This window comes from Bos taurus, chromosome 3 (genome assembly GCF_002263795.3).
Source record: "Bos taurus isolate L1 Dominette 01449 registration number 42190680 breed Hereford chromosome 3, ARS-UCD2.0, whole genome shotgun sequence".
In the NCBI taxonomy this organism is placed as follows: domain Eukaryota; kingdom Metazoa; phylum Chordata; class Mammalia; order Artiodactyla; family Bovidae; genus Bos; species Bos taurus.
Genome location: NC_037330.1, coordinates 30,474,788 through 30,501,359, shown reverse-complemented (window position 1 = coordinate 30,501,359; position 26,572 = coordinate 30,474,788). Strand labels below are relative to the sequence as shown.

Below are 26,572 nucleotides of genomic sequence, written 5' to 3'. Positions count from 1 at the left end.
TCCAGATACACTACCCTTGGAATAATTTATTAAAGCATTCAAAACCTGTTCTAATCTCATCCTTGTTTGCCCCTTCAACTTAAACTCTTCCTGATTTCCACTATACCCTATGCTCTAGCCTGAATAAGTACTTGAACTTCCTCAAAGTGCCATCTTCTCTCATCCTCTGCCTTTCACACACTTCTGTTTCCCTGTGCTTAGTTCTGGTTCTCCCATCACTATGTTGTTGTTTAATCTTAAAGTCGTGTCCAACACTTTTGCAGTCCCCCATGGACTGACTACAGCCTGCCAAGCTCCTCTGTCCATGGGATTTCCCAGGCAAGAACACGAGAGTTGGTTGCCCTTTCTTTCTCCAGCCGATCTTCCCGACCCAGAGATCAAACTTGCGTCTCGTGCATTGTAGGCAGATGCTTTACCACTGAGCCGCCAGGGAAGACCCTCCTATCACTTGGCTAACTGCTGTTTGTCTTTTGGGTCTCATTTTTCCTGAAATGCCAGAGACAGGTTTGTCATCTCTGCTGTGAGCACTCATAGTCCCCCAGTCTTCGTTCTATCAGAACAGCTCTGTTGTGGTATAATCTGTTTGCCCATCTGTCCCATTAAATGCTGTATGCTCTTGTGAACAAACACCATTATCTACTGTGTTCAGCCATATACTTTCATTATCTAGAATAGGTTCTGACAGATACACGGCAATTATATTATTTGGAAAATTAAATGAAGCCCCATTTTATTGGTGAAGACGTGCTTAAAGTTGTTAAATGGTAGGAGCACATATCCAAATTCAAGTGAGTCTGGTTCTACAACACATGTACTTTAATGTACAGACCCCCTTTAAAAGGGGAAGATAAAAATTCTTCTGATCATTGGGTTGATAAAATTATCTTATTTGTAATGCTACTAACATTGTAATGCCATTGCTATATTAAATACAGTACTACTAAACAATCACTGTAAACAAACATTAATTTATAATTATATAATTGTAATTTATAACTATGAATTAATGCTGTGATCAGATTAGTGCTATAACAGCAAATATGCTTATCCTATTACATACTTTTTTCCTACTTAAACTAATACTGAATTTGTTTTTACAGTGTTTAGATTATGCCATAAAATCATCTGGTCTACATTTACCTAAACCTATTATCTAAATATTAAGTATTCTTCCATATTCTTCACTAGCCTGTGTCTTTAAACCCATCCTAGTTTGTGTCTGCATTAATTTTAATCAAATACAAATGCAAAGTACTTTCCTTTTAAAAGAATGGTCATCCTCAATATAAAAAAAGTACTTTATCTATTTTAGATCATCAATTAAAAACAAATACAAGATATATAAAATTCTCCTACAGAACTAGTTATCTCTAATAATATGCACACATGAACACAGATATCTAAGACTTATTTTGCAATCTCAATTAAACACATACACACACACACACACACACACACACACCCCCCACCCCGCCAAAGCAATTGTCACCACAAACAAGCCGGGGCCTGGGCAAATTTTTCAGACGCCTCCTGTTCCTTCAGGAAGACTTGAGACTTCTTCAACAATGTTCCTTAAGAAACTCTGGCCTTGCCCCAGACTTCCCCAGGACAGTCTGTCTAGAGAAAACATAATGGAGATATGACCAGGACCAGCAAGTTCCACTAGGCTAGGCCTGTTCTAAGAAGCTCAGACAGAGATTGCTTCAAGTCCTCTAAAGTGATTTGGCAAAACAGCCCTTCTAATATTTAGAGATCACCTTCTAATATTTAGAAGCTTCTACGTAGCTGCTAAAGCCCAGAAATTGATGAAATCAAATCAGAACATGAAGGCACCATTATTCTAGGGTCTGGTAACAATTACAGATCCATCTCCTTCAGAGATTTCCTATTATTTTGACTGTTCATCAGAATGAGTAAGATTATACCATGACATCAGAAATATAATTTTCCACCCACTCCCATTCATTGATGGAGACAAACAAGGATTAGTTAAAGTTCTCAAGTAAATATAGAATATGTTGTACATTTCCCCTGTGTGTTTGGTGAAAGGAAGGAAAAAAAAATCAGGCAAAATTCTTGGTTGATATAAAGTCCTAAATTATACAATTGTATCCTCTCTTAATCTCTTCGATTATAAAGTCCTAAATTATACAATTGTATCCTCTCTTAATCTCTTCGATTAAGTGTACAAGTGGCTCCCAAGTCTGTGGTATTCAATCGTTTTGCCGCCCCCCCCCCCTCAAAAAAAATCTGGAAACTGTAGTTCCTCACACACTGACTACTAAAATGTGTTAAGTTTAATAGTTGCAAATATGTAGTTTCTGGCATATTGTACAGTGTGTTATTTGTGCATTAAATAGATTATTGTCAAAACCTTGGCACTTGAGCTCATTCAGTTTTTGGAAAATGGCCACCATATAACTGGCCAGTTCTCACTATCAGAAAAGGTGTGACCTCATTTGAATTTGAAAGGGAACAGAATATGCCACCCCAAAACATGCCATTTGGCATACTGTTTACTTTGAATTAATATTATTTAAGAAATAACTGGTATAAGAAGAACACTCTGATTTTCTGATTTGCTTTGCCCCCATGACAGCAGAACATAAGTCTCCCACTGGGAAAGTATACTCCCACTACTCCCACTTCTAACCCAGGAGGTTAGAAGGCATCCTTATTATCACAGATAGGGAGTTTAGGACTGACAAGGCTGTATAAACATATCTTGTTACTTCTTTACTGATTTGCCACCCAAGCCAATTTTGTCAATTCTTCACAAATGTATTGTTTCCTTGTCTAGAAGGTAAAAAGCTGCCTGCTTAGGTCACTTCTTTGAGTGTCATATTTTTATGGCTCGCATATGTATGAAATTGTTTTTCTGATGTTAATCTGTCTTACGTCAATTTAATTATTATTATTGTTTAATTATTAGACCAACCACAGAGCTTAGAAGCGAAGAAGGGAAAAGTTTTCTTTCCCTACAAATTCAAAGCAGTGAAAAACATTCCTGTTATAACCTATTCCTGTCTCCTTCCAAATTTCTCTCTCTGAGGCAATGCATTCTGGATGTTTCTCTTTGTTGGGACTGTTTGCCAAACATTTTGATAGTGTGGAGCAGCACACCAAAGTAAGAACAGGGATGAGTGAGGTAGCCTTTCTTTTGTTAAGAAGGAGAAGGGAATAAACAAGGACCTACTGCACAGCAAGGGAACTATATCTTGTAATAACCTATAATGGAAAAGAATCTGAAAAAAGATACATATATATATAATATATATATGAATCACTTTGTTATATACTTGAAACACAACATCGTAAAGCAACTATACTTCAAAAAAAGGATTTTTTTTTAAAGACAAAGATGAGATTTAAGTCCTGAGGCATCCACACATCTTACAAGAGCTCATTCTAAATTCCAGGTATATTTTGCAAACTGAGGATTTGCAGAATTAGTCCTTAAAACTATACCACCATGTGACAATGAAGATTACCTGTCCCGGAGCATTGCACCTACCTTTGCTGAAGATAGGATAATAAAATATCTCCAAGATTTCTAAAATTTCCATTTGAGTTATAGAAGCTGTCACATTTCAATTCAAAGGAAACAATCTGGGTTCTGAGGTTAAATAGAAATGCTCCATGGCATAAATTTTACAGATTTTTTTCTGAAGTAAGAGTTAAAACAAAAGGATTAAATGTTAATTAATCTCAGAATACTTATGCTTAAATTTACATACACACCCAATGATGGTAGAGCTGTTTGATACAGTAAGGTTCAGTTGGAACAGCTAATATAATACTTATGGAATCCAATTACACTTTGAGCTTAGTTGCCAGTTATGATTTCTCACAATTTTTTGTATTTATCTTATTTTTAATTTTTTTTTTTTTTTTTTTTGTGGCTTATAAGATCTCAGTTACCCAACCAGGGACTGAACCATGGCTATGGCAGTGAGAGCATCAAGTCCTTACCACTAAACAACCAGGGAATTCCCACAATTTGTTTTTTATTTTTTAATTTAAGATTTATTTTTGCTCCACTGGGTCTTCATTGTTGAGTGCTGTGGTGAGCGTGGGATACTCTCTAGTTGAGGGTGCAAAGATTTCTCATTGCAGTGGCTTCTCTTGTGGAACACCCGCTCTAGAGCCAGGGCTTCCGTAGCTATGGCTCATGGGCTTAGTTGCCCTGTGGCATGTGGAATCTCCCCAGTCCATGGATTGAACCCATGTCCCCTGCACTGGCAGATGGGTTCTCAAGCACAAAACCACCAGGGAAGCCCCTCAATTTGTTTTTTAATGGTTACAATTTTTGGTCACCAACAACTGTCTCATCAGTCTTAACAATAACACTGCCTTGTATTAAAAAATTTATTCCACAGTGTCAAAAGTAAATTTAAAACTGCAAGTATCTTCAGGAAGAAAAAGATTCAGAGAGAAGAAGAAAGTGAATAAAATATAAGCAGTCAAAAGAAAATTTATGGATAAAAAAATTCAAAACCCCGACATCGACTCAACACAATTCTGCCAAATTACCAAATTCCTGTCTTTGTTATTTGAAATGTCTTATTTTGGCATGATTTCTTAAATACCAATTTTCTTCACATTTTAAAAAGGACATAAAAACCTGAAGTAATAGTGAAGAAAGGGAAGTTACAGACTGTGTTCTCTGAAGTCCTTTATACCATGCAGGAGAGTTTTGCTCAGTAGAATTCCAGATTATAATCTAGGCTATCATATATAAATGTTATTTTCTGTAGCAATCCAAAATAGACTATTCAAAACCTAAATATACTATTTTTACTTATTAATATATGACTGATTTTGTCCCAGGGTTTGAGGCACAAAGGTATTGGTACTTTAAAATAACAAACAAACAAGAATGGAGTTAGGGTTATGGTCATCTACATTACTCCTTTTGAATAGAAATGCTAGTACACCACTGCCAGTATCTACTACATACCCAATTCTTTGAGGCCGAGTTGGGAAAATAAATAATCATAAAGAAGACAGCAGAGAAATTTGTTTCTTTTCTTGAAAAAAAAAAAAAGTATGAATGGCTCACAGAAATACTTAACATTATAACTAGCTCCATGATTTTCAATAGTTTTATAGTTCATAGTTAGTTTTATGTAACAGTATCTCATGTGCTTAGTTGTATCCTACTCTTTGGGACCCTTTGGACTGTGGCCCGCCAGGCTCCTCTGTCAATCAGATTTTTCAGGCAAGAATACTGGAGTGGGTTGCCATTTCCTCCTCCATGCAATCTTCCTGATCCAGGGACTGAACTCACACCTCCTGTGTCTCCTGCATTCTAGGCAGATTCTTAACCTGCTGAGACACTGGGAAAGCCCTAAAATATCTCATAGGTTTTTAAATTTTATTTATTTTTAATTACAGGAAAATTGCTTTACAATGTTGTGTTGGTTTCTGCCATATATCAACATGAATCAGCCATAGGTACATGTATGTCCCCTCCCTCTTGAACCTCCCTCCTACCTCTCACCCCATATCACCCCTCTAGGTTGTCACAGAGAACCAGATTTGAGCTCCCTATATCATGCAGCAAATTTCCACTGGCTATCTAATTTTACATTCTCACAGGTATTGATGTTGTTTTGTTGTTGTTTATTTGCTAAGTCTTGTCCATCTCTTTGTGACCCCAGGGACTGTAGCCCTCAAGGCTCCATGGGATTATCCAGCAAGAATACTGGAGTGGGTTGCCATTTCCTTCTCCGCGGGATCTTCCTAATGCAGGATCAAACCCCTGTATCTGGCACTGACTGCGCTGGCAGACAGATTATTTACTGCTGAGCCACCAGGGATGACTAAAGACTAAAATTTTACCTCTACGATTTACTCATCTTTCTTAAAAGTTTTCATCTCAAATGCAAGACAACTGAATTTGTCTCTTTTTAGTTCTCTCCTGTATATGTAATTGTTTAATATCCATGACTGAGTCTGAACATCATTATAACTGTTACATCTGAGCTCATTACTTCAAAGAAGTAACAAAGTTGTTTTGTAAAGAAGCTGATAATCCACAAAAGACTAATAAATTAAGTATTGTTTGTCTAACATTACTTACACTAAGCACAGATAAATACTTATTGGCAAGGTTGTTTTAAAGGGCCTTTCTGGACACTAAAAACATATCAAAAATGAAATTTTATTACCTCAAAATACTATTATAGGTTAAACTTAAGGGTCCTTAAATGTTGACAATGTAAGTCCTAGACTATTCTATCAGTAAAACAAAAAAATCACTTTATAATACACTTACAGTAATTTCAACAATCTATTTAACTTCCCTTAAAAAAAAAAAAAGACATTAAATTGCTAATCTACTCCCCTTCCGGGCTGTTTTCTTTTTTTTATAATTTATTTATTTTTTTATTTTTTATTTATTTTATTTTATTTTTAAACTTTACAATATTGTATTGGTTTTGCCATATATCAACATGAATCTGCCACAGGTATACATGTGTTCCCCATCCTGAACCCTCCTCCCTCCTCCCTCCCCATACCATCCCTCTGGGTTGTCCCAGTGCACCAGCCCCAGGCATTCAGTATCGTGCATCGAACCTGGACTGGCGACTCGTTTCATATATGATATTATACGTATTTCAATGCCATTCTCCCTTATCATCCCACCCTCTCCTTCTCCCACAGAGTCCAAAAGACTGTTCTATACATCAGTGTCTCTTTTGCTGTCTCGTATACAGGGTTATTGTTACCATCTTTCTAAATTCCATATATATGCTTTAGTATACTGTATTGGTGTTTTTCTTCCTGGCTTACTTCACTCTGTATAATAGGCTCCAGTATCAGCATAGTGCAATCACAACAGAGTGAGGTCAAGGGGTGCATTCCTAATCTGCATCCCAAATCTGAGTCATCAGCCTCTAGAGGTGTTACTGGCAACTGGTATGACACCAGCCTATACATTCGAGTGAATTACTGAAGACAAGGTTTGGGACTAATTTAAATAACGTAACTGATGTTACTGGATCCACAAGAAGAGAGAATTCCATGGGTCATGGTAATTAGCTGAAAAATTGCGCAAGACACACTGTTCCATTTAACTATGCTTATGGGAATTTCAAAGACAGCTACTACCTTAGAAACTCACAAGAGTGGAGAGAAAGTAAAATAATACAAAATTAAAAATTCACATAAAAGGGAATTCCCAGGTGGTTCAGCGGTTAAGTATCCACCTTTCAATTCAGGAGACCTGGTTCCATCCCGGCTCTGAGAACTAAGAACCCCACATCGGGGAGGAGGGTGCAGCGGCGGGGAACTATGCCAAGTAGCCACAATTACTGAGCCTGCTCCAAGCAGAAAGATCCAGCCTTAGGCAACTAAGACCCAAGGCAGTCAAACAGATAATTTAAAGAAAAATCAGTAAAGATTCTCACATGGTGGTTTAGTCCCTTAGTCTTGTATGACTCTTTGCGACCCCACGGACTGTAGCCTGCCAGGCTCCTTTGTCCATGGGATTTCTCCAGGCAGGAATATTGGAGTGCGTAGCCATTTCCTCCTCCATGGGAATCTTCCCCACCCAGGTAGTAAACCCGGGTCTCCTGCACTGCAAGCGGATTCTTTATTGACTGAGCCACTAAGATTCCCATCAGTTCAGTTCAGTCGCTCAGTCGTGTCCGACTCTTTGCGACCCCGTGAATCGCAGCACGCCAGGCCTCCCTGTCGATCACCAACTCCCGGAGTTCACCCAGACTCACATCCATCGAGTCAGTGATGCCATCCAGCCATCTCACCTTCGTCATCCCCTTCTCCTTCTGCCCCCAATCCCTCCCAGCATCAGAGTCTTTTCCAATGAGTCAACTCTTTGCATGAGGTGGCCAAAGTACTGGAGTTTCAGCTTTAGCATCATTCCTTCCAAAGAAATCCCAGGGCTGATGTCCTTCAGAATGGACTGGTTGGATCTCCTTGCAGTCCAAGGGACTCTCAAGAGTCTTCTCCAACACCACAGTTGAAAAGCATCAATTCTTCGGCGCTCAGCCTTCTTCACAGTCCAACTCTCACATCCATACATGACCACAGGAAAAACCACAGCCTTGACTAGACGGACCTTTGTTGGCAAAGTAATGTCTCTGCTTTTGAATATGCTATCTAGGTTGGTCATAACTTTCCTTCCAAGGAGTAAGCGTCTTTTAATTTCATGGCTGCAGTCACTAAGCCATGCCAACAAGGTAATGTCATCAGAGTCGGACACGACTGAGCAACTGAACTAACTAGAAGAGTTTAAGGATTAGAACGTTACAGGTGGCAGGGCACGCCACGCCAGAAGAAAAACAACTCCTGCCCACCTACCCCTAGCTGAGGCACAACCCCACTCAGAGATGTTGCAGGCAAGAGATTAACCAACCCTATCAGATTTTACACCCTAGGTCACTCTACTCTTCCTGCCAAAGCATCCCCACGGGGGATGAAACGATTTCCCCCAGATCACCACCCCAGATCACTCGTCTCCCCTAGCGGGTAGCCAGGACAACAGCCTCTCGGTGATTCACAGGCGCTGCCACCAACTAAGCCCCTGGCGGACCGCTCCCATCCCCGTCCCGGAGACCAAGCTCTCCGCTCCCCAAGGCTCCCTCCCGCCCAGCCCAAGCCGCCAGGGCTCCCGGCTTGCAGCCAGCCATCACCCAACTAACCGAAGTCCGCGGCTCCCGGCGCCGCGTGTGCGTGAGCGTGGGCGGGACAGACCCGGATGGCGCTTGGCAGAGCTCACCTCCGCACCACGCGCTCAGCACGCAGCCGGAGTTCTCCAGAGTTCCGCACGCACCGGTTCGCAGCGGTGGAACCGGTGGGTGCCGCCGCCTTATACCCCGCCGCCGGGGCCGGAGCTGGCGCGCAGTGGGCGGAGTCGGCCCTCCCGGCCACCCCCCTCCCCCCGCCACCCCACAGGCGCTAACTGCACTGTGGCGCCCTCCTGGCCGCGGGCGTCGGCTCCGGCCCCTCCAGGTGTTACTCCGCCACCTCCAGGTCCCACCGGCACACTTGCGTGACGCCAGTGTCCGCCTCTCCCTGAGTCTCTGGAGGAGAAAGGGGGAAAGCCGCCAAGGACGGATGGGGCGTGCCCCCAGGGCCCTGATTCAGGTTTGAGGGGCGATGGTGCGGGGAGGAGCGGGGGACTGATGGAAGTGGGGGACCCGGCGGAGTTTGAATGGACGCGGGTGTACCTTGAACCGCGGAAGAGGCCGAGAGCCAGAGGTTAGGAGGTGGGCTGTGACCTGGCCACTGGTGTTCAGTGACCTCAGGGAAGTCACTCAAAACCCTCAGGGCCTGTTTCCGCTCTTTAAAATGGCAACAGTAATATTGGAGACCTCATTTAGATTTTAATGGTCTTTGAGGGATGGTAGGTACATAGAGGTCGGGAAAGAAGAGCAAGTCAGAGGGTGGCAAGATTGGTCCAGAAGGGTAGGGGTGGGGGTGTGTGTGTGTGTGAGAAACATGGAATAATGCAGAGGCCAAATTTCTGTGGACACAGTATTTAGGACATGATGTAATTATGGTTGGCAGTTTCGGGGGCGGGGGGGGGGGGTGGTGTTGATTATATTACTAAGCACTTCACGTGAACCTTCATGACCCTGTGAAGTAGGTTCTGTTGACAGTTGACAGATAAAGAATCCAAGGCTCAGAGAGAAGCTGAGTAACTTTACGGAAGTCACTGACCTAGTAGTGGCCAACCTTTGAATTCAGACTTCAGAGGCCGATTTTCTCATAAGAGCCTTGGTTCTTAAGCAAGTCCGGATACCAAAGTGTATCTGTTAAAAGTTATATAATTTTTATTTAAGAAATACCAAAAAAGTATGTCGAAGGCCCTTGTCGTCAAAGAATTTAGAAATTCTTTGTGACTGCTGAGATACAAATCAGCCTACGTTTGCTGAGCATTTGCTCATGCCAGGACCTGTCCTACTGCTCCTCTCTCGGTCTGTCTGTCTTTCTCTCAGTTCAGTTCAGTCGCTCAGTCGTGCCCGCCTCTTTGCGACCCCATGAATCGCAGCTCACCAGGCCTCCCTGTCCATCACCAACTCCGGGAGTTCACCCAGACTCACATCCATTGAGTCAGTGATGCCATCCAGCCATCTCATCCTCTGTCATCCCCTTCTCCTCCTGCCCCCAATCCCTCCCAGCATCAGAGTCTTTTCCAATGAGTCAACTCTTCTCATGAGGTGGCCAAAGTACTGGAGTTTCAGCTTTAGCATCAGTCCTTCCAAAGAAATCCCAGGGCTGATGTCCTTCAGAATGGACTGGTTGGATCTCCTTGCAGTCCAAGGGACTCTCAAGAGGTCTTCTCCAACACCACAGTTCAAAAGCATCAATTCTTTGGCGCTCAGCCTTCTTCACAGTCCAACTCTCACATCCATACATGACCACAGGAAAAACCATAACCTTGACTAGACGAACCTTTGTTGGCAAAGTAATGTCTCTGCTTTTGAATATGCTATCTAGGTTGGTCATAACTTTTCTTCCAAGCAGTAAGCGTCTTTTAATCTCATGGCTGCATTCACCATCTGCAGTGATTTTGGAGCCCCCCAAAATAAAGTCTGACACTGTTTCCACTGTTTCCCCATCTATTTCCCATTAAGTGATGGGACCAGATGCCATGATCTTCGTCTTCTGAATGTTGAGCTGTAAGCCAACTTTTTCACTCTCCACTTTCACTTTCATCAAGAGGCTTTTAGTTCCTCTTCACTTTCTGCCTAAGGGTGGTGCCATCTGCATATCTGAGGTTATTGATATTTCTCCCCGCAATCTTGATTCCAGCTTGTGTTTCTTCCAGCCCAGCGTTTCTCATGATGTACTCTGCATAGAAGTTAAATAAGCAGGGTGACAATATATAGCCTTGACGTACTCCTTTTCCTATTTGGAACCAGTCTTTTGTTCCATGTCCAGTTCTAACTGTTGCTTCCTGACCTGCATACAGATTTCTCAAGAGGCAGGTCGGGTGGTCTGGTATTCCCATCTCTTTCAGAATTTTCCACAGTTTATTGTGATCCACACAGTCAAAAGCTTTGGCATAGTCAATAAAGCAGAAATAGATGTTTTTCTGGAACTCTCTTGCTTTTTCCATGATCCAGCGGATGTTGGCAATTTGATCTCTGGTTCTTCTGCCTTTTTTAAGACCAGCTTGAACATCAGGAAGTTCACGGTTCACATATTGCTGACACCTGCCTTGGAGAATTTTGAGCATTACTTTACTAGTGTGTGAGATGAGTGCAGTTGTGCGGTAGTTTGAGCATTCTTTGGCGTTGCCTTTCCAATTAATTCCTACAACAACTTTTGAGAGGAGACCTTATAGTTTGTTCTGCAAATGAATAATCTGAGACTGAGAAGTGGAGTTTGTGGGGTTAGGCTTTGTGCCCTCCCCTCACCCACTTTGCCTCTGTTCAAAGCAAAGTTTTCAGTAAGAATTCAATGCTAGTAGAAGACACTGCAGAATCTATGGTCAAGTACAGCTTATGAGCAGTAATTGTTTTTTATGTTCATAAATGCAGAGAAAGAAGGCACTTCATGTCACTGGAATGTCCAGGACTTAGATCAGCAATGCTTCAGAGTTGTTAGAGTGGAGGCAGCATTCGGGGTACGTGGTAGACAGATGAATTAGGAAGACAGTGGGAAGCTCTGGCTCAGGGTTGAATTTATAAGGGTCTGAACTACACAATGACAGTGTGAAGAGGTAGATAAGAGGTTCCCAGGAAACTTCTTGAAGGCTCATGAAGCAACAGTATGGTGAGTTCAGAATACAGACTCAGGAGGCAGACTACCTAGTTTTCAACAAAGTACCTTAAGGTTGCTAGGAGAATAAAATTAGGGTTGTGAAGCACTTGGAACAGAGGCTAGTATACAGCAAGTGCTCAATAAGTATTTTTAAAACATGAATAAATAGGAAATTAAGGAATAATTTCATTTACAACAGCATCCAAAAGAATCTCAGTCATGTCCAACTCTTTGCAACCCCATAGGCTGTAGCCTGCCAGGCTCCTCTCTCCATGGAATTCTCCAGGCAAGAGTACTGGAGTGGGTTGCCAGTCTTTTCTCCAGGGGATCTTCTCGACCCAAGGATAGAACCCTGGCCTCCTGCATTGCAGGCAGATTCTTTACCATCAGAGTCCTCAGGGAAGCCCCAAAACACCTAGGGAGTTGCCTAAACTCTTTGCAACCTCTTTAGTTAAAACACTTAGGGATAGATTTAACTAAGGAGGTTGTAAACAGTTTATGCAACTCTACTGCCCTATTTCAGATACCATCTGCAAGGTTGGGAGTCTCCAGGGCCGCCCTGACTTCAGGGCCATAAATTCAAGTATTCTCATAACCTTGCTTAGACTCAATAATTTGCTACAAAGATTGGCAGAACACACTGAAAGCTATTATATACACAGTCACATTGATTACAGAGAACGGATACATTGAATTGAGGCAGCAGTAGGGCAGCATCTGGGAGGGGTCCAAACTGGAAGTTCTGGTTGTCCTTTCCAGGTGGGGTCCTGAGTGGAGTTGTCTCCTCTCATATATGATGTGTGAAGTGCTCTAAGAATATTGCCAATCACAAATGCTCACTGGTGTCCAGTGCTTGATGAGGCTTCTTTACTTGGGGAGAATTATTGTCCATGTGATTGAACTAAAATCTCTATCCACCTGCTTCCCTGAAGTTTGGGCTGTTATCTTGTGACACTCAGTCTTAACTTTCCAGTCACATTGTTGGCTTTTCTAACGTTGTCAGCTGTACCCTGAGTCATTTCATTAGCCTGAACTATGAAGGGGCCCACCCTGAGACACCTTATTAGCATAAAACTATGAAAGTTGGTCTGAGGGACTCCACTATGAATTATACTCCTGTCTCTTGGGAAATTGCAGGGGTGTGGAGGTCATCTCCCTGGAGCTGGGGCAGAGGCCAGACCTCCCTTTAGGAGGCCAGATTCCTTACTACACAAAAGTGAAAGACTTGCACACTAAAAACTATTAAATATTGCTGAAATATACTAAAGAATACCTAAATAAGTGGAAAGACGTCCATGTTCATGTATTGGAAGACAAGATTGTTAAGATGGCAATACTACCCAGCTTGCTCTACAGATTCAATGCAATTCTGATTAAAATGCCAATAGCCCTTTTTGCAAACGTGGAAAATACATATGGAATTGCACAGGACCTTGAATATTTAAAATATTTAAGAAGAACAAAGTTAGCGGACTCACATTTCCTTATTGTAAAACTTATTACAAAGCTACAGAGATCAAAACATTGTGGTGTTGGCATAAGGATAGATAGACAAGAGAATAGAATTAAAAGTCAGAAATAGACTTATAAATCTATGGCAAATTAATTTTTTTCTGACCATTCAATGGGAAAAGAAAAGTCTCTTCAACACGTGGTTCTGGGACAACTGAATATCTATATGCAAAAGAATGAAGTTGCACCCCTACCTTATGCAATATACAAAAATTAAAAATGGATTAACTGATAACCTAAATATAAGAACTAAATTATAAAACTCTTAGAAGAAAAATATGCATGGTAAATCTTAATGACCTTGCATTTGGCAATAAATTCTTAGATATAATACCAAAAGAAGAGTAAAGAAGAAAAAGATAAATTGGGTTTGATCAAAATTAGAAGTCTTTGTGCATCAAAGGGCATTATCAAGAAAGTGAAAAGACAACCTATAGAATGGGAGAAAATATTTGCAAATTAGGGTCTAATGTCCAGAATACATAAATAACTCATACAACTCAACAACAAAAAGACAACCCAATTAAAAAATGAGCAAAGGACTTGAATAGGTGTTTTCCAAAAAAAATGTGTTAGTGACCAACAAGCACATGACAAGATACTCAACATGGAGAACAGTGTGGAGATTCCTTAAAAAACTGGAAATAGAACTGCCTTATGACCCAGCAATCCCACTGCTGGGCATACACACGGAGGAAACCAGAATTGAAAGAGACACATGTACCCCAGTGTTCATCACAGAGCTGTTTATAATAGCCAGGACATGGAAGCAACCTAGATGTCCATCAGCAGATGAATGGATAAGAAAGCTGTGGTACATATACACAACGAGTATTACTCAGCCATTAAAAAGAATACATTTGAATCAGTTCTAATGAGGTAGATGAAACTGGAGCCTATTATACAGAGTGAAGTAAGCCAGGAAGAAAAACACCAATACAGTATACTAACGCATATATATGGAATTTAGAAAGATGGTAACAATAACCCTGTATACGAGACAGCAAAAGAGACACTGATGTATAGAACAGTCTTTTGGACTCTGTGGGAGAGGGAGAGGGTGGGATGATTTGGGAGAATGGCGTTGAAACATGTATAATATCATATATGAAATGAGTCACCAGTCCAGGTTTGATGCACGATACTGGATGCTTGGGGCTGGTGCACTGGGACAACCCAGAGGGATGGTACGGGGAGGGAGGAGGGAAGAGGGTTCAGGATGGGGAACACATGTATGCCTGTGGCAGATTCATGTTGATATATGGCAAAACCAATACAATATTGTAAAGTTAAAAAATAAAGAAAAAAAGATACTCAACATTATTAGTCATTAGAGAAATGTAAGTTGGAACCACAAGATGCCAGTCTGTACCAACTAGGATGGTTATAATAATAATTTTTTAAGGAAAATAAGAATTGGCAAGAATGTGGAGAAATCTGAAAATTTGTACATTGCTCATAGGGTATAGCCACTGTGGAACAGTTTGGCAGTTCCTCAGAAGTTAAACATAATATTACCACATGACCCAGCAATTCTACTTCTAAGTATATACCCAAAGAATTAAAAGCAGGTATTCAAACACATTTTCTGTGACCAGTGCATTCTCTTGGCAGAATTCAGTTAGCTTTTGCCCTGCTTCTTTTTGTTCTCCAAGGCCAAACTTGCCTGTTACTCCAGGTATCTCTTGACTTCCTACTTTTGCATCCACAAAAAAGTTCTTAATGAACCAGGTTACTACGACGGTGTGGTCAGTCACCCAGAGCCAGACATTCTGGAGAGCAAAGTCAAGTGGGCCTTAGGAAGCACTGCTGTTAATAAAGCTAGTGGATGCAATGGAATTCCCGTAGAACTGTTTAAAACCCTGGAGGATGATGCCATCAAGGTGTTGCATTCAATATGTCAGCAAATCTGGAAGACCCAGTAGTGGCTACAGGACTGAAAAATGTCAATCCTCATTCCAATTCCCAAGAAGGAAGTACTAAAGAATGTGCTAACGATCGGACAGTTGCATTCATCTCCCATGCTAGTACCTGGAGGAGGGCATGGCAACCCACTCCAGTGTTCTGGCCTGGAGAATCCCCATGAACAGAGGAGCCTGGCGGGCTACAGTCCATGGGGTCTCAGAGTCGGACACAACTGAGCATCTAAGCACAGCACCCATGCTAGTAAGGTCGTGCTTAAAATTTTTTGCATGCTAGGCTTCAGCATTATGCAAACCAAGAACTTCCTGATGTCCAAGCTGGGTTTAGAAAAGGAAGAGGAACCAGAGATCAAATTGCCAACATTTGCTGGATCATAGAGAAAGCTAGGGAATTCCAGAAAAACATCTATCTCTGTTTCATTGACTGCACTAAAGCCTTTGTGTGGATCATAATAAACTGTGAAAAACTCTTAAAGAGATGGGAATACCAGACCATCTTACCTGTCTCTTGAGAAACCTGTATGGTGGTCAAGAAGCAATAGTTAGAACCCTGTATGGAACAATTGATTGGTTCAAGATTGAGAAAGGAGTACGACAGGGCTGTCTGCTGTCACCCTGTTTGTTTAACCTGTACAGTGAGCACATCATGAGAAATGCCAGGCTGGATGAGTTACAAGCTGGAATCAAGATACGCGGGAGAAACGTCAACAGCCTCAGATATGGGGATGATACCAGTCTAATGGCAGAAATTGAAGAGGCACTAAAGAAGCCTCTTAATAAATATGAAGGAGGAGAGTGAAAGAGCCGGCTTAAAACTAAATATTAAAAAAACTAAGATCATGGCATCCTGCCATGGAAAACTAGAACAGACAGCTTTAATGTGTATACTTCAGGTCCCACAAAACAACTTGTATCTTCTCATAAACAGTGAATATTTCATGAAGAGTAAGGCTTTGGAGTGGGAAGAAGTGAAGTCGCTCAGTTGTGTCCAACTCTTTGCGACCCCATGGACTGTAGCCTACCAGGCTTCTCCGTCCATGGGATTTTCCAGGCAAGAATACTGGAGAGGGTTATCATTTCCTTCTCCAGGGGATCTTCCCAACCCTGGGATTGAACCTGCGTCTCCAGCATTGGAGGCAGACGCTTTAACCTCTGAGCCACCAGGGAAGCCTTGATGGCTCTTTTTCTGCAGGCAATTCTCTGAACTCTTCTAGGCTTCAGTTTCCTCACCAGGTACATTGGAGATAATACCTACAAACCTAATTTGTTGTGAGAATCAAAAGAGAAAATAATAAGTGAAACTGGGAAAGTACTCTGAGAATGTTTTTTTTATCATGTTTTTATAAATTATCAGTTGTTGTTTAATTGCTAAGTCATGTCTAATTCTTGCAACCCCATGGACTGTATAGCCCACTGGACTCCTCTGTCCTTGGGATTTTCCAGGCAAGAATACTGGAATGGGTTGCTGTTTCCTTCTCCATTGTATCTTCCTGATGCCAAAGGTCAAACCCATGTCTCCTGCATTGGCAGACTTATTCTTTACCACTGAGCCACCAGGGAAGACCAAATTATCAGTAAAGGGTGCTTAAGTGAAACTGAAAGTCGCTTAGTAATATCCGACTCTTTGCAATCACATGGACTGTACAGTTCATGGAATTCTCTAGGCCAGAATACTGGAGTGGATAGCCTTTCCCTTCAGAGTATCTTTCCCACCCAGGGATCGAGCCCAGGTCTCCTGTATTGCATGTGGATTCTTTACCAGCTGAGCCACAGGGAAGCCGAAAAGGGTGCTTAAGGGGGAAAGAAAATTCAGAAATAAAGAAGGTGGGAAGAGGAAACAGTTTGAGTGAACTGGAGAAAACGATAAAATAAAGCAGGTGTATTCTTACTCTTTTTCCAGATGTCATTCTTATTTTAAGACAGTATAAGATAGGAATTTCAGGGTTGACAGTCAGTTCAGTCACTCAGTTGTGTCTAACTCTTTGCAACCCCACGGACTGCAATATGCCAGGCTTCCCTGTCTAGCACTAACTCCCAGAGCTTGCTCAAACTCATGTCCATTAAGTCAGTGATGCCATCCAACCATCTCATCCTCTGTTGTCCCCTTCTCCTCTTGCCCTCAGTTTTTCCCAGCATCAGGGTCTTTTTCAGTGAGTCAGTTCTTCAAATCAGGTGGCCAAATTATTGGAGCTTCAGCTTCATCATCAGTCCTTCCAATGAATATTCAGGACTGATTTCCTTTAGGATGAACTGGTTTGACCTTGCAGTCCAAGGGACTCAGGAGTCTTCTCCAACACCACAGTTCAAAAGCATCAGTTCTTTGGCACTCAGCTTTCTTTATGGTCTAAATCTCACTTCCATACATGGGACTACTGGACACCATAGCTTTGAATATACCGACCTTTGTTGGTAAAGTAATGTCTCTGTTTTTTAATATGCTGTCTAGGTTTGTCATAGCTTTTCTTCCAAGGAGCAAACATCTTTTAATTTCATGGCCTCAGTCACCATCTGCAGATGCTTGGAGATCTTGTACCTAACCTCCCACATTATGCAGATGTGGAAGCTGAAAGCAGAGACTGGAACAGTTTCCTCAAACCTCAGCTAATGAATGGTTTGACCACATGAATAGACAGACTTCCTGGACTTTACTGTCTGAAGCGTGATCTTGAAGATAAAAGGTATTTCTGCACAAGTATCTTTACTGCACAACAACACAAGAGAAGACTCTATACATGGACATCACCAGATGGTCAACACCAAAATCAGATTGATTATATTCTTTGCAGCCAAAGATGGAGAAGCTCTATACAGTCAGCAAAAACAAGACCAGGAGCTGACTGTGGCTCAGATCATGAACTCCTTATTGCCAAATTCAGACTTAAATTGAAGAAAGTAGGGAAAACCACTAGAACATTCAGGTATGACCTAAATCAAATCCCTTATGATTATACAGTAGAAGTGAGACTTAAGGGCCTAGATCTGATAGATAGAGTGCCTGTTGAACTATGGAATGAGGTTCGTGACATTGAACAGGAGACAGGAATCAAGACCATCCCCATGGAAAAGAAATGCAAAAAAGCAAAATGGCTGTCTGGGGAGGCCTTACAAATAGCTGTGAAAAGAAGAGAAGCGAAAAGCAAAGAAGAAAAGGAAAGATATAAGCATCTGAATTCAGAGTTCCAAAGAATATCAAGAAAAGATAAGAAAGCCTTCTTCAGCAATCAGTGCAAAGAAATAGAGGAAAACAACAGAATGGGAAAGACTAGAGATCTCTTCAAGAAAATTAGAGATACCAAGGGAACATTTCATGCAAAGATGGGCTTGATAAAGGACAGAAATGGTATGGACCTAACAGAAGCAGAAGATATTAAGAAGAGATGGCAAGAATACACAGAAGAACTGTACAAAAAAGATCTTCATGACCAAGAGAATCACGATGGTGTGATCACTGACCTAGAGCCAGACATCCTGGAATGTGAAGTCAAGTGGGCCTTAGAAAGCATCACTACGAACAAAGCTAGTTGAGGTGATGAAATTCCAGTTGAGCTATTTCAAATCCTGAAAGATGATGCTGTGAAAGTGCTGCACTCAATATGCCAGCAAATTTTGAAAACTCAGCAGTGACCACAGGACTGGAAAAGGTCAGTTTTCATTCCAGTCCCAAAGAAAGGCAATGCCAAAGAATGCTCAAACTATTGCACAATTGCACTCATCTCATATGCTAGTAAAGTAATGCTCAAATTCTCCAAGCCAGGCTTCAGCAATATGTGAACCGTGAACTTCCTGATGTTCAAGCTGGTTTTAGAAAAGGCAGAAGAACCAGAAATCAAATTGCCAACATCCGCTGGATCATGGAAAAAGCAAGAGAGTTCCAGAAAAACATCTATTTCTGCTTTATTGACTATGCCAAAGCCTTTGACTGTATGGATCACAATAAACCGTGGAAAATTCTGAAAGAGATGGGAATACCAGACCACCCAACCTGCCTCTTGAGAAATCTGTATGCAGGTCAGGAAGCAACAGTTAGAACTGGACATGGAACAACAGACTGGTTCCAAATAGGAAAAGGGGTTCGTCAAGGCTGTATATTGTCACCCTGCTTATTTAACTTCTATGCAGAGTACATCATGAGAAATGCTGGACTGGAAGACACACAAGCTGGAATTAAGATTGCTGGGAGAAATATCAATAACCTCACTTATGCAGATGACACCACCCTTATGGCAGAAAGTGAAGAGGAACTAAAAAGCTTCTTGATGAAAGTGAAAGTGGAAAGTGAAAAAGTTGACTTAAAGCTCAACATTCAGAAAACGAAGATCATAGTATCCGGTCCCATCACTTCATGGGAAATAGATGGGGAAACAGTGTCAGACTTTATTTTTGGGGGCTCCAAAATCACTGCAGATGGTGAATGCAGCCACGAAATTAAAAGACGCTTACTCCTTGGAAGGAAAGTTATGACCAACCTAGATAGCATATTCAAAAGCAGAGACATTACTTTGCCAACAAAGGTCCGTCTAGTCAAGGCTGTAGTTTTTCCAGTGGTCATGTATGGATGTGAGAGTTGGACTGTGAAGAAGGCTGAGCGCCAAAGAATTGATGCTTTTCAACTGTGGTGTTGGAGAAGACTCTTGAGAGTCCCTTGGACTGCAAGGAGATCCAACCAGTCCATTCTGAAGGAGATCAGCCCTGGGATTTCTTTGGAAGGAATGATGCTGAAGCTGAAACTCCAGTACTTTGGCCACCTCATGTGAAGAGTTGACTCATTGGAAAAGACTCTGATGCTGGGAGGTTTTGGGGGCAGGAGGAGAAGGGGACAACAGACGATGAGATGGCTGGATGGCATCACTGACTCGATGGACGTGAGTCTGAGTGAACTCTGCAAGTGGGATGGACAGGGAGGCCTAGCGTGCTGCGATTCATGGGGTCGGAGAGGCAGACACGACTCAGCGACTGAACTGACTGAAAGGGGATACAGTGCCCTCTAGTGGCTTTTTATTTTATTGTACAAATCCCCATTCACATTTCTGCAGAAAAGAACGGAGATGATGCAAGGTAAGGCAGAGGAACCAGAGATCAAATTGCCAGCGTCCCCTGGATCATACAAAAAGCAAGAGATTTCCAGAAAAACATCTACTTTTGCTTTATTGACTACGCCAAAGTCTTTGACTGTGTGGATCACAACAAACTGGAAAATTCTTCAAGAGATGGTAATACCAGACCACCTGACCTGCCTCTTGAGAAATCTGTATGCAGGTCAAGAGGTAACAGTTAGAACTGGACATGTAACAGCACACTGGTTCCAAATCAAGACAGGAGTACATCAAGGCTGTATATTGTCTCCCTGCTTATTTAACTTATATGCAGAGTACATCATGCGAAATGCCAGGCTGGATGAAGCACAAGCTGGAATCAGGATTGCTGGGAGAAATATCATTAACCTCAGATATGCAGATGACACCACCCTTATGGCAGAAAGCGAAGGAAAACTAAAGAGCCTCTTGATGAAAGCAAAAGGAGAGTGAAAAAGTTGGCTTAAAACTCAACATTCCAAATACTGAGATCACAGCATCTGGTCCCATCACTTCATGGCAAATAGATGGGGAAACAGTGGAAACAGTAATAGGCTTTATTTTGGGGGGCTCCAAAATCAGTGCATATGGTGATTGCAGCCATGAAATTAAAGACTCTTGCTCCTTGGAAGAAAAGCTGTGACAAACCTAGACAGCATTTTAAAAAGCAGAGATACTACTTTACCAACAAAGGTCTGTATAGTCAAAGGTATGGTTTGTCCAATAGTCATGTATGGATGTGAGATTTAGACCATAAAGAAAGCTGAGTGCTGAAGAATTGATGCTTTTGAACTGTGGTGTTGGAGAAGATTCTTGAGAGCCCCTTGGACTGCAAGGAGATCAAACCAGTCAATCCTAAAGGAAGTCAGTCCTGAATATTCATTGGAAGGACTGATGATGAAGCTTAAGCTCCAGTACTTTGGCCATCTGATTCAAAGAACTGACTCATTGGAAAAGACCCTGATGCTGGGAAAGATTGAAGGCGGGAGGAGAAGGGGATGACAGAGGATAAGAGGGTTGGATGGCATCACCGACATGATGGCCATGAGTTTGAGTAAGCTCTGGGAGTTGATGATGGACAGAGAGGCCTGACATGCTGCAGTCCATGGGGTCACAAACAATCGGACATGACTGAGCAAGTAAACTGAACTGAACTGAAGCTGCCTTAGAAACGTCCCTTATAGTTATTTTCAAACTCAGAAAGATTTCAAGAAATTTTTTTTCGGCTTTATTTATTTTTTAATTGAAAGATAATTGCTTTACAGAATGTTTTTGTTTTCTGTTAGACATCAACAAGAATCTGCCATAGGTACACCCGTGTCCCCTCCCTCTCAAACCTCCCTCCCATCTCCCTCCCCATCCCACCCTTCTAGATTGTCACAGAGCCCCATTTTGATTCCCTGTGTCATACAGCAAATTCCCATTGGCTACCTATTTTATATATGGTAATGTAAGTTTCCATGTTACTCTCTCCATCGCATCTCACCCTCTCCCTTCTCCGCTCCTCCTGTGTCCATAGGTCTCAAGCAAGTTTTTTTTTTTTAATATATAATTTCATTTGTATTTTATTTTTGGCTTGCTGGGTCTTCGTTGCTGCACAGGCTTTTCTTCAGTTGCAGTGAGCATGAGCTGCTCTCTAGTTGCAGTGCACAGGCTTCGCACCGCAGCGGCTTCTCTTGTTGTGGAGCACAGGCTCTAGGCCTGTGGGCTTTAGCAGTTGCGGCTCCTGGGCTCCTAGAGCACAGGCTCAGTAGTTGTGGAGCATGGGCTTAGTTGCTCTGAGGCATGTGGGATCTTCTTGGACCAGGGATCCAACTCGTGTAGCCATCAGGGAAGCCCTCAAGCAAGGTTTTTGGTTTTTGGTTTTTTTTGGTTGCACTGCGTCTTTGTTGCTGCACACAGGCTAGTTGCAATGAGCAGAGGCTGCTCTCTAGTTGCAGTGCGCAGGCTTCTCACTGCAGCGGCTTCTCTTGGTGTGGAGCAGCTACGGTGTGTGGGCTCAGAAGTTGCAGCGCTCAGGCTTAATTGCCCTGAGGCCTGTGGGATCTTCCCAAACCAGAGATCGAACCCGTGTCCCCTGCATTGGCAGGTAGATTCTTAACCACTGGACCATCAGGGAAGTCCAAGCAAGTTTTAACTTGAGAAATTAGGGGCTAGGATGAGAAATATCATTAAAGGAAAGGGGTAGAGGATTTAAGTGCAAAATCAGAAATGGTGGCTCAAACGGTAAAGAATCTGACTGCAATGCAGATTCTATCCCTGGGAAGATCCCCTGGAGAAGAGAATGGCCACCCATTCCAATATTCTTGTCTGGAGAATTCCATGGACAGAGGAGCCTGGCAGGTTACAGTCTGTGGGGTCGCAAAGAGTCAGACACGACTGAGTAACTAATACCTAATGGTGAATACATTGCTCAAATATTTTATCTGGAAAATACAGAAAATAAATTTGTGTTGTGTTTTCATTGACAAACTCAGTGAAATAAAAAAGGTTCATTTATTGTTTTATTGACATATAATCCTTATAACATAAAATCCATCATTTTAAAGAATACATTTAAGTGATTTGTAGTGTATTCACCACGTTGTGCAATCATTACCACTATCTAATTGCAGAATATTTTCATCTCTCCCCACATCCCCACAACCCCCAAACAAATTAGCAGTTAATTCCAATTCCCCCCTTCTCTGGGTTTCCAAGGTGACTCAGTGGTAAAGAATCCACCTGCCAATGCAGGAGATGCAGGCAAGAGAGGCAGATTCAATCCCTGGGTTGGGAAGATCTCCTGGAGGAGGAAATGGCAACCCACTCCAGTATTCTTGCTTGGAAAAATCCCATGGACAGAGGAGCCTAGTGGGCTACAGTCCATGGGATCGCAAAGAGTTGGACACGACTGAGCAGCTGAGCACACACTCACCCTTTCTCCCATCCCTTGGCAACTGCTAATGTACTTTCTGTCAATGTATTTGTCTGTTGTAGATATTCGATATAAGTGGAATCATACAGTATGTGAACTTTGTGTCTGGCTTCTTTCACTCAGCATGTTCAGTTTTCACCCATGTTATGCATGTATCAATGTTTAATTTCTTTTTATAGCAAAATACTATTCTGTTGTGTAGATATATCACATTGTAATTATTTGTTTATCAGTCCATTGGTATTTGCGTCGTTTACACATTTTGACTATTATGTATCGACTTAAAAAATATTCACATCCAAAAAGCTGAGAGTTGCGTTTTATTTACTGGAAATGTTTTGAACTTTAAGCCTGGGAGACAGGATCTCAAGTAACCCTGAGAGAACTGCTTCCTGGAGGTGGAGGGAGGAACCAGGTTATATAGAAGTTTTGCAACAAAAGACAGGTAGTCTGACTGTCAGAGGTTTTTTTATAAATAGAGAAAACCAAATATCCCACGTTAAAAAATTTAGCACTTTTCTGTGTAGGGAAAGATGCAAGAATCTGGGCTCACTGAAACCTTTCCTTTGGTAGGCACCTCGGCCATCTGGGGCCAGCTTCCTGTTTTCACAGACTGAGCTTCCTTTCCTCAGGGCAGATTTGTTTCCTCTCTTTTATTTTTTATTTGTGGTAAAATACACAAAACATAAAATGTACCGTCATAACTGTTTAAGATACATAGTTCATTAATGTTAAGTATATTCGCATTGTGGTGCAGCCAGTTTCCAGAACTCAAGCTTGCAAAACTGAAATGATGCCTGTTAAGCAACCCCCACTCTCCTCTCCCCTCGACCACCAATCTACTTTTCTGTCTCTATGAATTTGATGATTCTAGGTTATCTCATATTAATGGGATTATGTAGTATTCGTCTTTTTGTGATTGACTTATTTCACTTAGCATAAGGTCCTCAAAGTTCATCTGTGTTGTAGCATGTGTCAACATTTCCTTTCTTTTTAAGGTTGAATAATATTCCATCGTAGGACTTTCGTAGTGGTTCAGTGGTTAAGACTCCACGCTTCCACTGCAGGGGATACAGGTTCCATCCCTAGTCAATCCACAGCTGCACAGTGTGGCAAAATAATAATAATAACAACAAAATAATAGTATTCTGCTGTGTATATATACCACATTTTATTTATTCATTTCCTTGTCGATGAACTCTTGGGTTGCCTCTACCATTTGGCTTTATGAATAACACTACTATGACTGATGCTGGGAGGGATTGGGGGCAGGAGGAGAAGGGGACGACAGAGGATGCGATGGCTGGATGGCATCACTGACTCGATGGACGTGAGTCTCAGTGAACTCCGGAGTTGGTGATGGACAGGGAGGCCTGGCGTGCTGCGATTCATGGGGTCGCAAAGAGTCGGACACGACTGAGCGCCTGAACTGAACTGAACTATGAACACGGGTGTACAAAGATTTCTTCAAGACGCTCTTTTCCATTCTTTAAATGTATGGTTAGAAATGGAGTAGCTGCATCATATATAAATCTGTTTTTAATTGCTTGAGAAACTGCCACGCTGTTTTCCATAGCGGCTGTACTATTTTACATTCTCATCAACAGTGCACAGGGGCTCCAATTTTTCCATGTATTCTAACATTTGTTTTATTTATGTATGTACTTTGGCTGTGCTGAGTCTTCATTGCAGCGCTCCGGTTTTCTCTAGTTGTGGCACACAGGAGCTTCTCTTCATGGAGCGTGGGCTCCAGAGCACACGTGCTCAGTAGGTGCAGTGTGCGGTCTCTCTAGTTGTGGCTCGCGGGCTGTAGAGCGCACGGGCTCAGTGCAGTGTGTGGTCTCTAGTTGTGGCACATGGGCTGTAGAGCGCACAGGCTCAGTAGGTGCAGTGTGTGGTCTCTGTGGTTGTGGCTCACGGGCTCTAGAGCACACAGGCTCAGTAGGTGCAGTGTGCGGTCTCTGTGGTTGTGGCTCACGGGCTCTAGAGCACACAGGCTCAGTAGGTGCAGTGTGCGGTCTCGGTGGTTGTGGCACTCGGGCTGTAGAGCGCACAGGCTCAGTAGGTGCAGTGTGCGGTCTCTGTGGTTGTGGCTCACGGGCTCTAGAGCACACAGGCTCAGTAGGTGCAGTGTGCGGTCTCTGTGGTTGTGGCACTCAGGCTGTAGAGTGCACAGGCTCAGTAGGTGCAGTGTGCGGTCTCTAGTTGTGGCACTCGGGCTGTAGAGCACACAGGCTCAGTAGGTGCAGTGTGCGGTCTCTGTGGTTGTGGCTCACGGGCTCTAGAGCACACAGGCTCAGTAGGTGCAGTGTGCCGTCTCTCTAGTTGTGGCACACGGGCTGTAGAGCACACGGGCTCAGTAGGTGCGGTGTGCGATCTCTAGTTGTGGCTCACGGGCTGTAGAGCGCACGGGCTCTCTGGGGTGTGTGGGCTCAGTTGCCCTGTGGCATGTGGGATTCTAGTTTCTCAACCAGGGATCAAACACGTGTCCTCTGCATTCAAAGGCAGATTCTCAACCACTGGACCATCAGGGACGTCCCCTCAAACGCTTGCTCTTTTCTGTTCTGTTTTCTTTTTTATAATAACCATTCAGTTGGTGTGAGTTAGTATCTCTCTGTGGTTACGATTTCCATTTCTCTAATGACTAATTATATTGAACATCTTTTATGTGTTTGTTATCTATTTATTATATGTATCCTTGGAGAAATGCATTATGAATCCTTTGCCCATTTTTGAACTGGATTGTCTTTTTGTTGTTGACTTGGATGAATTCTTTATATATTCTGGATGCAAATTCTTTTTATCAAGATACATGATTTGCAAAAGGATTTATTTTAAATTTGTCTTCTATTGAGGGGTATACTTTACATAAAGTGAAATATACAGATCTTAAGGGAGCAGCTGAATGAAGTTTGACAAATTCATACATCCCTGTAACTCTCATCCAGGGCCAGTTAAAGGACATTTTTGTCACTCCAGATAATTCCCCTGGGACACTTTCTGGTCAGGACCCCCATTCCTCTCTACCCAATGCAATGACTTTCTTTATTTCTGTCAATAGTAATTAGTCTTGTATGTTTTTGAAATTTATAAAACAAGTTGTAGGGACTTCCAGGAATCCACATGCTGCAACTAAGACCCGGTGCAGCCAAATACATTTAAAAACAAAACACCAATTGTGTAATATGGACTACTTGTGTCTGGCTTCTTTTACTCAGCGTTACATCTGTGAGATTCATCTGTTATTATTGCATGTATTCAGTTAACACTTTTTATTGCTGAGTTTTAAATTTTGATGTAGTCAAATTTATTTACTGTTTTCTTTTGTGGGGGAGGGCTATTGTTGTTTTTTACAGACAGTACTTTTTGTGTCCTATATGAAAAATGTTTTCTGACCTCCTATTTCTCTA

General features: G+C 42.2%; 1 protein-coding gene and 1 long non-coding RNA gene across 2 annotated transcripts in view; one reads left to right on the top strand and one right to left on the bottom strand.

The window, feature by feature from the left end:
• The window catches only part of LOC509911 (monocarboxylate transporter 1), a 34,669-nt gene extending 25,857 nt beyond the window's left edge, over window positions 1–8,812 (bottom strand). The window contains exon 1 of the mRNA XM_015464111.3: window positions 8,670–8,812. The gene's annotated coding sequence lies outside the window, so the exon portion shown is untranslated. The remainder of the gene's footprint in view (window positions 1–8,669) is intronic.
• Window positions 8,813–8,865: 53 nt separating this feature from the next.
• LOC132344860 (uncharacterized) overlaps window positions 8,866–26,572 on the top strand; it is a 71,782-nt gene continuing 54,075 nt past the window's right edge. Inside the window, exon 1 of the long non-coding RNA XR_009493892.1 lies at window positions 8,866–9,114. This is a non-coding gene — a long non-coding RNA (uncharacterized lncRNA). The remainder of the gene's footprint in view (window positions 9,115–26,572) is intronic.